General features: G+C 44.5%; 1 protein-coding gene across 13 annotated transcripts in view; it reads right to left on the bottom strand.

Moving 5' to 3' along the window:
• The window catches only part of LOC119163735 (uncharacterized), a 60,959-nt gene extending 44,043 nt beyond the window's left edge, over nt 1-16,916 (bottom strand). For 5 of the 13 annotated variants that reach the window (XR_012886064.1, XR_012886063.1, XR_012886065.1 and 2 more), the window contains exon 1: nt 16,067-16,905. The gene's annotated coding sequence lies outside the window, so the exon portion shown is untranslated. Of the gene's footprint in view, nt 1-3,299; nt 3,465-3,679; nt 3,747-9,953; nt 10,089-15,524; nt 15,664-16,066 lie in introns of those variants that run through there. The other 8 variants (XM_075873477.1, XM_037415799.2, XR_012886062.1 and 5 more) reach the window with 6 other exon arrangements.
• Between the last annotated feature and the right edge of the window lie 769 nt (nt 16,917-17,685).

Below are 17,685 nucleotides of genomic sequence, written 5' to 3'. Positions count from 1 at the left end.
AGAGAAAAAGAGGAGTAATCGAGAGAGTGAGGAGGACGGCTCGAGAACAATGAGTGACGCTACCTTGTTTCATCTAGGGACCTTAGAGTGGTATGGAGGCGAGCGGTCTCACGCGGTGGCCGATCGCAACACAAGCAGGAGGCATGGTCTCCGAGATTGCGTGCTGGCAGGGGGCTCCCAATTGAAAAGAGAGCGACGTTCCAGGCATAGTTTTCCTAGGAGGCGTTGATCCGGGCTACAGAAGAGCTACAGGCTACTTTAGCACAAGAAGTGATTGGAAAATTGTCCTACATTGTTTGATAGGCAAGGAGTACCAATGGACGTTCTCTGCGACAATGGGCCACAGTTTACATCAAGAGATTTTAGCCACTTCACAGCGTCGTACGACTTCTAGCAGATCGCGTCAAGTCGTCGCTTTCCACGTTCAAATGAACTCGTAGAAAAAGGCGTGCAAGTTGTAAATGAATGAATGAATGAACAACTTTATTTATCCCTTGTTAAAGGGAAGGGGGCAACAGGAAAGGGTGTGGTGGGGATGAACTACTTGAAGTAGTCCTCCTCTACCCTCTCAGCCCACTCCAGGATGGCCTCCTGGATAGCGGGCCTCGAGCTGCGCAAGGCAGCCTCCCACTGCTCCTCACTAGTAAAACATATTCGGAAGAATACCCGCCCTTCGCGAGGGGATTTTACCAAGGCGTTCTGGATTATCGCTCAAGACCTCTGGGGTGCGGCAGTTCCCCTGGTTAACTGCTAATGCATCGCCGCCTCAGATATGGTCTTTCCGACTTTAATCCACTTTGCAGCTGAACGGTCACAAAGCGACCTCAATGCAGTGAATTAAGCGAAACGAACGCTTTCAAGTCTTCAGCCAAGGGACCATTCACCTGAAAGATGAGAGGGGATGGTCAAGATAAGCGACGGTGCTCGACCAGGTTGCACTTCGTTCCTATATGTATACAGAGTACTACTTTCTAAAGACGGTGAAGAGTACTGACAAAGTAGACAGCATCTTCGGCCCACGTCAGAAGCCTTCAGTTTTAGGAACCTATTCGATGAAGGGGTGACTAAAGATGTGCAGACACCCTGTGATTCGGAAGTGCTTGAGCGCCTGACCAGGATTACGATGACAGTGCTTGGTCACCTGCTCCTGTGACTGATCCAGTAGAACCAGACACTACGGCAGAAAGCACTTCCGACACACAGCCTGTTCGAAGATCTCTGAGAACACGTCGTTCACCGAAGTTCCTGTCCTACGGCAAGCAGTTCAAGCAGATCTTCGAGACGCAGTGTTGACCAATGCATCTTCGCCAAGAAAATGAGGTGCAGCGAACATTACGTATTTGTCTAGCAACGTTGGGCTGCGTTCCTTTACGAGTACTATAACAATAGACCGACACTGTCTTATGAGACACTACAGCTGTCGCAGCGTCTTTCGGTCTCTCGTATCCGGGCGCACCTGTTCTCATAACACAGCTATAGCGAACTAGAACGTCGTGGCTTAGGACCAGCGTTGGTTACACCAGGTTTGACAATTTCGAACTGACGAGCCCAATGCATACGTGAGGCGTTAACGATCACGTCTGCCGAATTGTACAATGCTTCGCGCCGCGAAATGGGGTCAAATTTCAAGATGAACGCTGCTTGCCCTTCATTTCGCGGGCGCGCGCCTAAAAATTGAGGTCATGACGTACACGTAGGAAATGACCCACGTAGTTGGTAGAGCTGTGACGTTGGTTCTCTACGTAGAGGACTGTGCTCAGGCGTCACCAAAAGTGTAGCACGTGACACAGCGAAAATTATTTCACATAGCATGTGTAGTTTGTGTAATTCGTTGCTCAATAAATGAATAAAACAAGATAAATATTGAGACTTGAAAGGGGAATGCGCACGTATTTCTTCATTTTTTTTCCCGTCAATTGCGACGAGATGCCGGGATAATGAGCCTGCGTTTCACATGCTTTCGTGCTCCCGCAGTTGGAGCAAACGTCAGCAATGAAAACAAAATTATTGGTGCTGCGAGTTCGAACACGCTATATGCTCGTCCAACGCCTCCTCTGAAACGCTGCCTGCGACATCACGCTTTCCCATGGCGACGGGAGGTTACCCGTAGTTCAGTGCCTTTTCCGCAAGGAGCACTCAGAGCCGACATTAGTACATCCGCTGGATTCGGAAGTGACGTCATCACAAAGACACAACCGTGTTGTCTCCGAGACGGCAGACATTGTTTTAATCTCAGAGGACGGCATGGTTTAAAGCGCCCGCCGCAGCGAGCCCTCGCAGCCGACAATGTTTGGGGAAGTGGAGGAGGAGAGATAAGCAGAGGCTCAGGTTGCAGGCGTCTTTCTAGAGGAGGCATTGGCTCATCTATTCTACCGCGTTTAAGCAACGCCACCGAGACTGACTCAAAAAAGAAAGAATTTCCTCGAGGTGGTGTTGGTTTAAGCCAGCGTTCCCATACGAGCGCGCACCATGGCATCTATCCCGCAGAAACAGACAGTTGACCACAAAATAACGCTGGTCAACAAAACAACGCCTCTCGCGTCTTCGGGCTTCCCAGATACGCCACGCGACCTTCTACTCGGATGTTGGAGAGGATAGGGAAGATGTTTGGCTTGCGAAGGCTACGCTGGGCGATCGGCAAGGGTTCAGAGCTCGCCTCCTCTCATCGTGTTTTCGCGCCGCTTCAAAATGCTGGTTTTCTCAGCTCTCAATGAACTGAGTGAAAAAAATTCTGGTGGCACAATCCTCTTTTTCGAACACACAGCGGCTGCCAACGTCTAACCCGAATTTGCTATTAAGCCTATACAGGGGCCTTCTAAACAACCCCGGCTGGTCGAAACTTCCTAGGCCTTTCACTACTGTGTCTCTCATAATCATAAAATAGTTTTCGAACTTAAAACCCGAGATGAAACCATCACTGTAAAACATCCGACCAATGAACCCGAGAAGAGACATACGTGAAAAATAGGCTTGCGCAATAAGATCATTTCGTGTAAGCCTCTTAATGCCTATGTGGTTTTGGGACGTTAAACCCCACTTATAACTCTATCAATCTTACATTCCTACGGTCGGCACTCTTACACATTGGTATTAATCTAGTACAACAGAAAACCAGCTGAACAAAGATTGATATCATCTTCTTCACTAAAAGCGACGGGCGTGCAACTTGAATCCCGCGTGCATAGCGCGAGTTCATGGCGCCACAATTTGTTCTAAGTGGAACACCACAACGAATTTTCATCGCACCAGAACCCGGAGCAGCTTGGCGTAATAAGGTGCTTTGAATATTGCCTACTTACAGATAACTTAGACGATTGACAAGGCCTCCTAGTCGATACGATTACGTTCGTCGAAAGCTTCCTGATAATGTTCCGCTCCACAACTACGTCAATCATTCAACTTCGCTTAATCACACATGGCATCGGCCACCAACGCACTCTTAGCAGAAGTGAAGTACAGCTTCCACAGTGCCGACTGACGGGGTAATAAACATTACGAGCGGCGCCTTCAAGCAAACACAATGGAAGACGAGCACACTCGTGAGGAAGTCGGCCACTCGAAAAAAAAAAAGAAAACATTTTTTTCTTTAGCTAAAAACGTTGAGCAGCTGTACATAGATTTACATTGATTAAGTGTTTTTCTTATTCTTGAAACCAATTCAAATGTCGTAAAGGCGCACCTGGGTTTTTAGTAGGCGTGCACTTCTTAACGTGGGCGCAGGTGGTCTGCACAGTGCTCGAGAAAATCTAGAAACAAGGTGGAAGTAAAAGACGTAAGTGAGCTTAGACAATAAAACCTTTTCTGTGATCTGAACGCACACCTATCTAAGTTATATATATATATATATATATATATATATATATATATATATATATATATATATATATATATAATTTCGCTAGCTGCACGTACAGGCGCATTAAATTAACTTGTTGGGCGTACGGCTCTGTATATATAGTTGCCGCTTCTTGTTTTTACAGACATACATATAGATAGATAGATAGATAGATAGATAGATAGATAGATAGATAGATAGATAGATAGATAGATAGATAGATAGATAGATAGATAGATAGATAGATAGATAGATAGATAGATAGATAGATATGCAGGCCATTTATAACTAATTCTGAGGGGTACTATAAGGCTCATACAGCTGCGACAAGAGTCTTGAAAGCTAATGACTATTGACACAATACAAGCTGCCTCCTGACGGGCGGCTTCAAGAGTTTCTATATCACAGGGATCTTTGCGTAATGACTTGAATACGCCATCTTTCTATCAATAAAAAAAGTTGAACTTATTTCCGCAAACAAAAACAAAAAAAGCAGCGGTGGTGTTCACTTTTTTGTATGTCAAGTTCATTTCTCCTAGTGTGGAGATCGATTCGTCGCAGAGACGAATGGATCTCCACCACACTGGGAGAAATGACATATTGGGGCACCTTGCAAACCAACGCGATTCGCCTGCCGCACTGCCGGTTTAATATGCAGCTGTATAAACACCGGCAAACAGGAGAGTATTATTATTATTATTATTATTATTATTATTATTATTATTATTATTATTATTATTATTATTATTATTATTATTATTATTACTATAACCATCATCATCACCACCACCACCACGTCCGATTACGCTCATTCGAGGGTAAAGGTCTCCCTGATGCTTCGCCAAACAGCCCTGTCCTGTGCTTGCTGCTGTCGCCTCAAATCCGTAAACGTTTTAATCATATCTGCCCGCCTAACTGTCCGTCTACCGCTCGCACGTCTTTCTCCTCTTAGAATTCAGTCCGCTTCAGTTATTGAGCAGTGGGTGTTCTGCCTACGCCACATCTTGTGGTTACCCTGCAGCCACGTCAAACCAAGCCATACAAGAGCCCGCTAGTGGTGCACTGAATCAGCGCGTTGAGCGAAGAGCGGAAATTTCAAAACTTTTTATTGCCTTTTACTGACTCTCTCAGTGTAGCTTAAACCTCAGTTTGTTTCACATAACGCTATACAGAAAAAAAAAGTTGTCAGCTGGGGTTGCGCTTTGTCTGCGAACTATTTATGGGTCCAGTTACGTTATCTCGGAGGGCTTCGGCAATGTTAACCACGTGTGGTTCGGTGACGCGCGCTCACATGACACCTTACAAGCGCCTCCGTCGCTTCGGCTCTATCTAAATACGATTACCGAAGCCGATACAGTGTCTTTCATGCCAGCAGCCGAGTCCTGTAATCACTGTACCTCCCAGTCAGCCTTTCACTGCATTCTCCCTGCCTTTTGTTTGACTTTACTTCAACACAAAGTTAATAAAAAAAAACTTTGCTGCTTTGCCAAACGGCACGAGCAGCCAGTTTCTGTGTCGCTGGTGACGCCTCGCAGTCGTCGTATATAGGTCGATAAAAAGTACGCACGTCAATCGCTGGAACGTGTCATGCTAGGAAAGTTACAGTTCAGGAGGCGTTTTTGCTCGATTAGCGCGTCCCCCAAACCAAAGCTGCCCATGGGGGGAGGCGTGCGCAAGAGTAAAGCGATCAGCCACCAACTTTAATGCCACTATTTGTCACGCTACTTTGAGCTTTCCCGACTGTAAGTCGTGTGGACAGCTAGAGGTTTTCTCTGGTGTGTACACTGTCAATTTTTACGGAAGGGAACACACCGGCGTGACGCGTGCGCGTTTCCGATGGCAACGTGCAGGGAGTTCAAATGGGAGCGAGAGAAACTCACGCAACCACGGCCTCTTTTTTCGCGTCAACTTGTGGCGAGCAAAACAACCAGTCATTGATGATATTATAGTGTACTAGATGCACTATGTCACCAGCGGCGAGATTCATTTATTTCATTTATTTATTTATAGATACTGCGATCTTTCTTCAAGATCTTGTCAGTGTGGTAGTACACAACAGGTGAACTCAACAGAAAAATAACAATGGGAAACCAACATATAAACATCTGTATACATGTGCTTTTAAGAAAAAAATAAGGCAAGCGACGTTACGCCAACAAATTTCAAATCAAACAGAGAATTCGTATAGCACAAGTAAAAAAAAAAGAAAGAAAAGCACACGAAACATCTCAGCTGGACAAGGAAACTGATTACTATTGAAGGTGCGACGTTAATTGTGATAGCGAGTCCCGTGTAACAGTTCTATCAGGCAGTTTATTCCAATGAACTATCGTTCTTGGGAAGAAAGAGTACTTGTAACAGTTGACACGCGTAATGAATGGAGTAACAGCTAGTGAGTGTGTGTGCCTGGTAGCGTAGCCTGTCGTACATGCAAGAAGTGGGGTGTATATCTTGTACTCACCTTTTATCAACTGAAAAAAACAACAACAGAATTTTAGACGACATACACGATTTCGATTACTTATAGCAGGTGGGCCACTTTTAGATACAAGTTTAGTGGCTGAGGTGTGGTCATACGTATCGTATATGAATCTAACAGCTTTTTTTTTTCTGTAAGCTCTCTAATTTTGCTATGTCGGTTTTAGTGAACGGGTCCCATATGATGACGGCGTATTCTAAAACAGGATGGACGAGTGTTGGACGAGTACAAACGTACTGTTGGTACGGACGATTTTAACCCAAGCCTTAAAAAGAACAACGTACAGTGGTCTAATGGCTACGGTACTCGGCTGCTGACCCGCAGGTCGCGGGATCGAATCCCAGCTGCGGCGGCTGCATTTCCGATGGAGACGGAAGTAATGTGGGCCTGTGTGCTCAGATTTGGGTGCGCATTAAAGAACCCCAGGTGGAAGAAATTTCCGGAGTCCTCCACTACGGCGTCTCTCAATTATATGGTGGTTTTGGGACGTTACACCCCACATATAAAAAAAAAACAACGTACGCCTGCATTTTCCTAGCACTTTGTCAAGGTGTTTTGACCACGAGAGATCACTTGCTATGTAAAAGCCTAAGTATTTATATTCAGCAACTTCCAATATAAGAAAGTCTTCCGTGCCATAGCAATATATTAGTGGCTTCGTTTTTAATGTGACCTGCATGTACACAGTATTTCCAAAAATGATACATATTTGCCATTGGTTACACCAATGAACTACCTTATTAAAATACCTGTTTAAGCTATCCTGGCACATCCGAGTCATTTTTTTACATATCACGCAGTCGTCCGTGTAAAACCTGACTTTTACGGATAAGTTAGCTACGATATCGTTGATATATAAAAAGGACAGTGGTCCAAGAACGGATCCCTGGGGGACGCCAAACTTGACAGGAACTATATCTGGCACTTTTCCGTCCACATCAATAAACTTACGGTAGCCAGTTATGTGGGATGTAATCCATCCTATCATTTTGTCATTTTTCAACACAGTGCGCAACTTATGGAGAAATTTAACATGAGAGGCCTTATCGAAGCTTTGGTAAGATCTATCAATATGGCATCTGCTTGTTTTTCCTTGTTCATAGCGCTAGCGAAGTCATGTACGGTCTCAATGAGCTGCGTGATTGTCGAGCGGCCATTTCTGAAACCATGCTGCATGTCTGTTAACACTTTATGTCATCGAGAAAACTAATTATATATTTTCAAATTGTATGCTATAAGTAAGTGCTTACAGGTTGTTCAAGTAATGAAATTCGTCTGTAATTTTTTATGCAACCTCTGTCCCCTGATTTATACAAAGGCTTCACTCAAGCAACTTTCCAGTCTTAAGGTAATCTTCCTTAGTTCACAGATCTTGCAAACAGAACATGCAAGTATATCGCACACCATTCTGCGTAACGCTTAAAAAAAAAAAGCTTGGAATACTATCAGGTCCTGGGAATTTCTTTTTATAAGGCTTTGACGGTAAATTCAGAATGACATGTTCCGAAACAGCAAGGTCAGGAAGGGAAGGCAGTTTTGTAGAGAAACATGGAAAACAACCATCATCACTTGTAAATACACTTTTCAAGTGCCCATTAAATTCATCACATAATATTTTCTTATCCCGCACACTTCACCGCTTAAAAAAAAGGACTTGGAAGGTGAAGAAGCTGCAGCGTAACAACTGTCCAGAACCTTTCGGAAGATCATATAATAAAGTCTGCCAATAATGTGTTGTGCTAGTAGTGTTTATTTGTTAGAATGTTTTCTTTAACTGTTGCAGACAGCTTATCAATTGCTTCTTGCAACTGCTCATCATTATGCCTTTACACTCGTTTATTTTTCAACCGCCGAAGCATGTGCGTCTCATTGGTAATGTCTCCCGCGTAATCCAGGGATTGCGGTGCTCAGGCTTTTTCACTATTTTGAGAACGAAACGATCTACACAATTAAGGACCAATCCCCCGGAGAAAATTCCAGTGATAATCCACACAACTAAAGCTCACAAAGTGATCGTAATTCCAAGCCAGCATATCAAATATGCATTCATCCTTTGCTCGTGAGGAATCGGGGAACGATTGAGCCCTATTACCTCATCGTTAAGTGTAAAAACAATCGCTTTAGAGGTCTGAAATATCTGCGTTACGGAACATGAGATAATTTCTTTTATGCTACCGCTATAACAAGGAATAGATCAAGAATGGTTCGTGGATGATTTCGAATTTTCGTGAATTCTTTACCAACATTTAGCACGTCGAAATCCAAAGCTAGATCAGCAATTTTCAGCACTCTGAGATGAATACGAACAAAACGTTCTTCAGTTCATATTTGGCAGGTTGAAATCACCAGTTCAAATCAGTTTTTCTTCTTTTTTTTGTGTATGAATTCATATTGGTTATACAAGTAATCAACAAGTGATACAAGTGATACAAGTAATCAACAGTGTAATTCAGAAACCTGTAGACGGTTCGAAGAACGTACTTGAGGTTCTTCACGTATAGTTTACAAAAGACGCTTTCTACGTCTGCAACATCAGGCATTGAATATAGTAATATTGACGGCTTATACAGTATACTGGAATGCCCCCACTTCTTCTGTCGCGATCCTTATGCAGCACCTTATAATTCTTTGGTACAAACTCACTGTCAATTATATCATCGCTTAACCAAGTTTTAGTTAGCATGGCTATGTATGGCACAATTAAAAAAAGAAGCACGCTTTCTAGTTGTGCAGTTTTACTGACAACACTGCGGCACTTCATGTTAAGTATTCCGAGGGGCCTGCTGCTGATATTAACCAGTGATTTCTTTTTAGAAATTTTGAAGTGTTTATCTTTAGTTTCGTCCCAACCAAACATTACACCATCTAAACTCAGATTATCAAAAACTAACTTGACCTTAGCATTGTTTTCTTTCTCCTGTTTTGCACTTTGCCATGTTTTCTTCCAGATTTGGCGCTCTCCGAACGAAAAGTATTCCGTTAAAGAAAACTTCGTCTCTTTCAGCTTTGAGCAAGCCTTAAGAATGGTGACTTTCTCCCTATAGTGTGCAACTTTTATTATCACTTGGCTGCTCCCGCTAGTCTATTTGCCTACTCTGTCACACCTTTCGATGTCACTAACACTGTGTCCTAGCTTGTCCTTGAATAAGGTCTTTTGCAGTATTTTTGTTAGGTCCTCCGATGTTTCAGTGTCGTCCTCTTCTATTCCATAAATTAGCAAGTTATTCCGACGACTTATGATGGTCTAACTTATTCTGCAAACATGACACTTGTGTTTCCAAGGCAGTCAAGTTTTCTTTCATGCTCTTAAGCTCAGGTGCTAAGGACTTTAAGACAGACAAGCTAGCCTCTAAACTGCCCAGTCTATCCTTCATATCAGTTATGTGAGATTACATCATATTTTGATTTCATATTAGGCTATTCATGGTAGTCATTATGTTACTCTGCCTTTCATGCAATTTACAACAAAATGTCCTTCTCAGTAGGGCCTGGGTTTGCCTCGATATCACCACACGACAGCAAGCTTGGCATAAAAGGAATCGCATCAGACAATGCACGAGCAATACACATTGCGCAGGACAACAGAGCCCAGAAATGGTTTTCACTACGATAACACCTCGCAGGCAGGTAAGAACTAACCTGTACCAAGGAGCAGAACGGATTTTGAAGCATTGTCTCCGAAGTGCTGCTGCAGAGGCCACTGAAGGGATCTTCTGTTGCGACTCGTTTCAAAGCAGATAGAAGTCCCATGTAATGCGACGTCACATCATAGGCGAAAGCGTAGACGCCAAGTCTAAAGGCATGATGTTGTCATCTATCACGCAAACGCCACTCACCAACGCTGAAACCCCGATGATGCTGTAACCGAGATTGCGACCATGAAATCCGTCAGATGCGTAACTCCGCCCGATCGTCACTCCCCTTCCCCCTTCACGGCGATTACGCAAAAGGCCGGCCCGGTCTCTTGCGTAATCACCTTTATGCCACTCTATCATCTATGGCTAAGAGTGGCTTTCACGAAGTCATTCTCATTTCGTATCGTAGTGGCTGATAACCCCTCCTGTAAGAACTGTGGTAGCGGTGAGACATTACCGCAGATCTTCTGCGATTCCTCACTAGAATGCGCAGAAAAAATAACATGCAGCTGCGCTACCTCGCCTAGATAGCAGACAGATGACGGTGGACACTCTTCTGGAATGTCGTCCAGAGAGGTCATCACGAGTGAAGGTGACGAAAGCAGTCCTCAGCTCCTTGAAGGCAACGGACTTGGACCAGCGGTTATAGACTAATAAATAGTGTTAGAATTACTGTGATCTGCGGCTTCAAGTGCGCGTGCTCTTCTCTCTCTCTCCCTCTCTCCATCTTTCAAACTTCCTCAACCCTGTCCCTGGTGTAAAGTTGCATACCATCCGTCCTAGACTGGTTACTATCCCTGCCTTTCCTTTCCCTCCTGTTCCGTGTTGAATGAATAAGCTTGCCACCGGTTTCATATCGCCAATGACTGGTTGGTTTGCTCGCCACTAGATGACGTGAAAAAAGACTGTCGTTGCTCTCGTTCCCGTTTGAACGCGCTGCACGCAGCCACCGCAGCGCACAGCCGACGCTCTCGCGTGTTCGCTTTCATAAAAAATTGACAAAGTACATGCCTCTCTCGGTTTCCAGGAATTTCGCTTAATAAGGTATCTGTATGTCTGTGTGTCTCATATGGTATTCGGCGTAAGAGTTTGTATTCTTCGGAAACTTAAGGAACCGGAAATTTAAGGCAAGATCCAATCTTGAGCGCCTTATTGTATTTATTAACTCGGCCACCTGCGTTATCGCTGATAGCCGAGTCTGTTCCAGATTAAACTCAGCTGTTCAAGTTTATGCTCCAAAACCATACAGATGATCCAAGAACTATCTAGAATGCTCTGAGGCATTTTATCACGGATCGCACAAGGCGGTGGCTACACTTGCTGTGCACTGGTTACACACAACATACAGAAAGGAGGGTGTTTCGCAATATACAACTCCGGTAACCTGGAAGTGGTTTTTGAGAGAATTCTCTTATGCAATCTTGATTAATTACTAATCAAAGGTTTGTTCTAAGCTGCATATTACTTTTGCAGTCACGCGGGATCTATTTTGTGGCATATATTGTGATGTATTGTGTGCAAGACAATGTCGCTACTGGATAGAATATTGAGAGATCCCTGGCCGAGTAACACGAACTCATTGAGAATTAAGATGTTAGTGATTTGGTCTTTACTCTTCTTCAACGCACACTCGTACACACTCACGCACACAACCAAATCGGCGTCCTGCATGAAGGCTTGCCCCACCGCGGTGGTCTAGTGGCTAAGGTACTCAGCTGCTGACTCGCAGGTCGCGGGATCAAATTCCGGTTGTGGCGGCTGCATTTCCGATGGAGGCGGAAATGTTGTAGGCCCGTGTGCTTAGATTTGGGTGCACGTTAAAGAACCCCACGATGTCGAAATTTGCGGAGCCCTGCACTACAGCGTCTCTCATAATTATACGGTGGTTTTGGGACGTTACACCTCACGTATAAATCAATCAAATGCATGAAGGCTTGTGCGACCTTTGTGCGTTATACGAAGCAGCTATTGTTACGCCATTCGCAGGCGATGCTCCGTGCCGCGATGGCGGCCGAGTGGTGCGAAGTTAAGAAAGTGTCTTCGCCATCCTCGAGGGTCAGTTTTATCGTGCGTGACCTATTTTGCTCCACGGAGGAGCAGCCCGCACGAAATAAACGGCGGCTGAAAGTTCGCTTGTATTAAAGCTGTGCCTGCAAATACATGAGCACGCCGCTAAACTTTCACGGAATGCTAGAGAAGGTGGCTAGATAAGCTGGAGCGGATGCTAGGCTGTGTTGGTAGTGCCGTCGTCTGTGTCCTCCTTTTCCATGTGCTCCGTTTTCCGGGCTGTTTTTGTATATAACAAGATAAGTTGTTTAAGCGGGTCTGCTTTTTTTATGTGCATTGATATCTTGGCAGTCCCCTGTAGCAGATCCAGCAGGCTTCAAATGATCGTTCCATCACGTCAATTGGAAGGCACGCTTATTCGGTGCTCAGTATTCCCAAACAAGCACACAGCATTGAGCAGAATTTTGAATAACACTGGAGCATTGCATACAAAACCATTGCTGGCTGTACTCGAGTTCACTTAGCAGCTGGCACAAAAGCTCGAGCCTCATCATGAGATGGTTCTTTTGTTGCGTTATTTGATTAACTTCAATATTCTGCATTTGGAGTGGCGCGTCATTTTGTGCACTGAACGTGCATTCAGTTTAACTTCGCTTGCCCACGTTTAGCAAACCACATGTCAATGATCGATATTAACAACGCTGGTTATGACTAAAGTTAATCGCTTTGTAGACGCCGCGGAGAAGCCATTTTGTAAAACTTATCCTTTCCACAACTGCAGGGGTCAACTTAGTTTACACGGGCTGACAAGGCGCAAATATGTACTGCGCTTCTTTGCCGAGTCCGAATGCAGAAACATTTCGGTGGTGTGTTTTAGGAGTCTCCCCATCCAGCTGCTCATAACCAATGGTCATGTTGTGAACTTATACTTGGTAACGCATTAAAGTGCCGGTAGAGTACACATTTACACTGAAATCCAAGGGACGCTTTCAGGGAAGCACTTGAAGCTGATTGTGTATTTCTAAGCAAAGTATATTCAAAGACTCAAAGGCAGTGCCGTTCTTTGGTCTTTGATATCTGAGTTCACACACAAACGTCACTCTTGAAAGGAAGACGTCGGATTCAAAAACACTTTATTTAAGGGGTGAGTGGAAAGAAATTGAACACGATTATTCGGTAGTTTTCTGAAGACTCCGAATTTTCGAGTAGATTTTTAAAAGCCGTTTTTGAACAAAATATATGACCTTCCTACAATTCATTCTAGCATGTGCATATACATGATTTTACAGCGGTTTTCGGCAACTTTACTTTGTGAAACATATAAAACGAAGCAGCTGGAAATATTATCACAATGGTGGTACAGCTGGTGATGCTCTATTTTTATAATATTTTACATGAAGATGTAACCTTCAGTAATCCCAAATCAAATAAAGCAATTATTTTAGCTCATATGTGCATCTTCTTCATTGTATTAGGAGCTCATTGAAGACCAGAAGTTTAGCGTCACCGCATACACCATCTTTTTTTAAAGTCCTTCCACATAGTTGGTTTTTGTGTTTGACAAAGCAAAGTTGCCGAAAAGCACCGTAAGAGATGTTTTCGCAAATAAATATTCTTTGTTCTATAGCAGTTATATAATATATACTTGGTTATTTTGAATAGGTATAAAGCACTGGATAAGTGTCTTCAATTTCATTCAGTGAGCCCAAGTATTCAAAACCATTTTTTGAGAGACCTGCGTCACCCAATAAGGAAGCCCAGCGCGAGCGCCTTAACTAAAAGGCAGATACTTGATTATGGTTTGCAGTCCCACTTAGACGCGCCAGATTGAATGCGAGAAAACAACGTTTAGCTCGGCCGATTTATATGCCTTGGCTCGCAACTCTTCACTGAGCTTGATGAACGTCGCAATTCTGATATTTTAGGCTTGTTAGGGCGTCACACTTTTATCTACGGGTTTTGTGAACGCCTCTAATTTGTGGTGAATTTACACACGCAGCAGTAAACTTACTGTCTCTCTCTCTTTTTCTAATCCTTCTCTTCCCCCTCCCTCTTTCTCATCTATCTTGTCCTTTTTTCCAATCCTTCAGTGTAGGACAGCTGACCAGAAATCTTCCTGGTTAACCTCCCTGCTTTCTCCCTTTCTGCTTGCTTCTTTCCTTATCAGCCCCTGTGCGGTCCTGGTTTCCTCGCCGTTTACACGGGCTGCATTTGTCAGAAGTTGACGAATTCATTTCAGCCGATAACTAAGCAGAAATACCACTAGACGGCAAGCTATAGCTTTAAACCGTGAACTACACTGCCAAATATACGCATGGCGGTAATATTCATAGAAGCACGTCGTCAAGATACTGAAAAAATCATTGTTTGAATGTGTATGTTCTATGTGTATGTAATGAACACATATGGAAGCTTGGGCCCCGCCGCGGTGGTCTAGTGGCTAAGGTACTCGGCTGCTGACCCACAGGGCGCGGGTTCAGATCCCGGCTGCATTTCCGATGGAGGCGGAAATGTTGTAGGCCCGTGTGCTCAGATTTGGCTGCACGTTAAAGAACCCCAGGTGGTCGAAATTTCCGGAGCCCTCCGCTACGGCGTCTCTCATAATCATATGGTGGTTTCGGGATGTTAAACCCCAAATATCAATCATCAATAGAAGCTTGAGTCTAAAATGGAAAGATCGGGGGGAAAACTATAGCTCTAAATGCCGGGGCGGTTTGTTATTGAGTACGAATATCCCACACGATTAAAACAAAGAGGCCAGGCGGCGCTTTCTTGCGACAGTTTCTAAATTGACGTCGTCAAAGTCATCAATCAGCAGCAGCAGTGGGACAACCATCATTATTGATCATTTCACATGATCTGATCAAAGTTCAGAGGTTCTTCAGTTAAATGGCGAGCGTAAGGCCCACGCCTTGGTTACTCAGTTGTGGCATAAAAAGCTCACGTAAAAAAAGTTCATCAAAATTGTGAAACCGAATAAGTAAGAGAGCATATTTCAGCGCCAGATGGAGCGCTGACATTTGAAGAGCTTCTAAGTCGTCTTCCGAGAGTGCAAATATCGGCTGAGATGAATGTCATCACTAGTCAACTTAATGATTTATGCAACGTGTCAGCTACGTCTCTTATCGTCGCCATTGCTTTTTCGTTCTGCTTACTTCGGAAACTTTGTGTTTCCTCTATTTTCTGTCGTTGTCTCCTCTTATAGCGGTTACACATAGTCTAGCTTTGATAAAGCGAACGCTTAAGTTTCCAAAGGAAACTTATGGTTCACATTGTAAGATACCTGTCGCGTAGAACTGTGCGCAGTATGCGGAAGTAAATACTCCCGGTTATTATCGTCGTATCGTCGTGTGGATGAAATCGAATGTGGTGCTACTTCAACATATTCCCGAAACAACACTTATTTCGATGTTTTCACTGGGGTGTTTTCTTGAGCTGATTAACAACCGTAGAGCACATAGTACTTGTTCTATCGGGTTTTTCAGACTGAACATTGTAACGTTTTTACGTGCAGCACGATAAATAATGGAACCTTCATTACGTTCAATGGAAAGTGACGTTCTCTTACCCAGTAACACACCGCAGTACATTTAAAAGTATGAGAAAACTCGTTCCGGATTGTGGACGGGAAGTGGCACAGCTCTGGCGCTATATAGCAACTGCGGCATTGACGTCATGTAACCGTAGGAGTAATGATAAAAAAGTATCTGCAAAAAAATGGATACCGAGCGCAGACAAGTTGCAACAGTGAATACCAAGTGTAGGTATTCAAAGGGAGGCTTCTTACCAGCACGATCAGTTTGAGAAAAAAATGAGTCGATTGAAAAATCTGCTTACACCCGCGAATCGAGACTGTAGTATATATATACTGTAGTACACTGCATTGAAATGCGTACTCAACTAATTTTGAAAAATTCAAAGCATATCCAAACATGTAGGTAAAGCGTTCCAATGCTCAGGCTTTGCTACACTGCAAATATTTTTTCTGTTCGTATATAGCGTTACGCTGATAGTGGTGGGCATCGTTCGTTGATCCGGTCATTTTCGGCAACGTTACGTTATAACGTACGTACTTAGAACGGTATCGTAATAGTAGCGTGAATGTCCTACCTGGACGGGGCTTGTAGTCGTAAGGTTCTCCCGCAGTATCAATCGAATCCACTTCCGGAGCAATATGTCATCATCCGATAGAAGAGAAAATCCGGGCTCTTGTTTTGTATCCTTCCTGTGAGTGGGCCTAGCGGAATGAGCGATGCCTGCCACTCATTGTATTGTCCCGTACGCTCGGATGTACGGACGTATCAGCCGAAGAACGCCGCGCCGCTGTTAATCAGTGCCACAGTATTTCAATATTTACCTAAATAAACGTGCCCCGCAGCTTCCACGACAAACTGGAACTACAAATAGGAAAAAAAAATGCGAACGGAACGAGATCGGCTCGAGCGTGCGCTGTAGAATTGTGACGCGGCAGTGGAGGCCCTGCTGCGCAGCGAGCATCGAAATTCTTGCCCAGAAGGGCAGGAGTTATCCCTGCGAGGCCGGCACCTGCTATATCTCCTCTGCGGCTTTCCTTTTCAGGGCTACGAGGCTCCTATGTCTTATTGTTGTTCGGCTCGCAGCTGTGTGACACGTGTCGTATGCGCAAACACGATCGCTCTGCACTGCCGCTGCTCGCCCCGCACAACAGATGCCGCCGCACGACTGGCGCTGCGCGCGCGAATGAGCACAGAAGGTGGCCGGCAAACGCAACGGAAAACGTGGAACAACATCTTTACGTGATTCGCCACAGTGTAAGCCGCGATACATACAACTGACGCGGCATTATTAGACATCCGTTTAACGCGTCACTCGCAACGAGTTCTGGTGGCCCTTGGACAGTTTTACGAATTCCTGCGGGAACCGACGAGACGAACGGAACCCAGACAGCGTTACGAACGTGAGCGTTCGATCTGGCATGCCAGCCAGATCAGGTGACTGAGGGAGAGAAGGGTTTCTTACGTCAGCGTCCGGCGTGCCTAGCTCGACGCTGGTTGGTCGGTTTCAAACAGGAAGGAGGAGGTTGGGAGGTGTGTTATTACTCTATGGGTGTGCACCTGTGGCTCGGGAGGAGAGAGCCGTCAGTCGCTTGTTCCAGAATTAAAAATGAGCGCGACACATGTGCACTAGCATACGCGCGCGCCGGTTCATTTGGGGTATGCGCTCGAAAGACCTGCGGTGTGTATTGCTACATCAGTGATATACGCTGGCTGCTTCAAACTTTCGAGGTTTTATTCTTTCGCGATTGTTTTTCAGTGTGTGTCGTGTCGGGGTTATTCCCACTGGAAACGCAGAGGTTACGCGGGTGCCTTTGTCATCTTTTACACACGTATGAGTGAAACGCTAATCGTTGCTTATACCCGACTTCACGTGTTACGTTTTAACACGAACTTGAAAAATACATCTCTGTGTAGCGAAAACAATTTTTGCTCACGAATGAATGGACCAATGACGTTCGCGTCCTTAGATAACGGCGTTTCTGAGTCGGACATTATTTATCCTTTGTGAGATAAGACTGCTCCCAGGCAGCGCTGTTAATATCCTTCTAGTTTTTTTTGTTCCAAAACAGCGTGGTAAAAAGAAGGCAAAAGTATACAAAATACCAGCCTTAGTGACAGCAGTGACAGAATATTTCCGTATCCGTGTCCCTGAGGCCTTTGTGTTTTGTTTTGTAGTGTTTACGACATTTACCA

Source organism: Rhipicephalus microplus, chromosome 9 (assembly GCF_043290135.1).
Source record: "Rhipicephalus microplus isolate Deutch F79 chromosome 9, USDA_Rmic, whole genome shotgun sequence".
Lineage (NCBI taxonomy): Eukaryota > Metazoa > Arthropoda > Arachnida > Ixodida > Ixodidae > Rhipicephalus > Rhipicephalus microplus.
The sequence above is the reverse complement of the archived record's forward strand: the minus strand, read 5'-3'. Positions and strand labels throughout refer to the sequence as shown.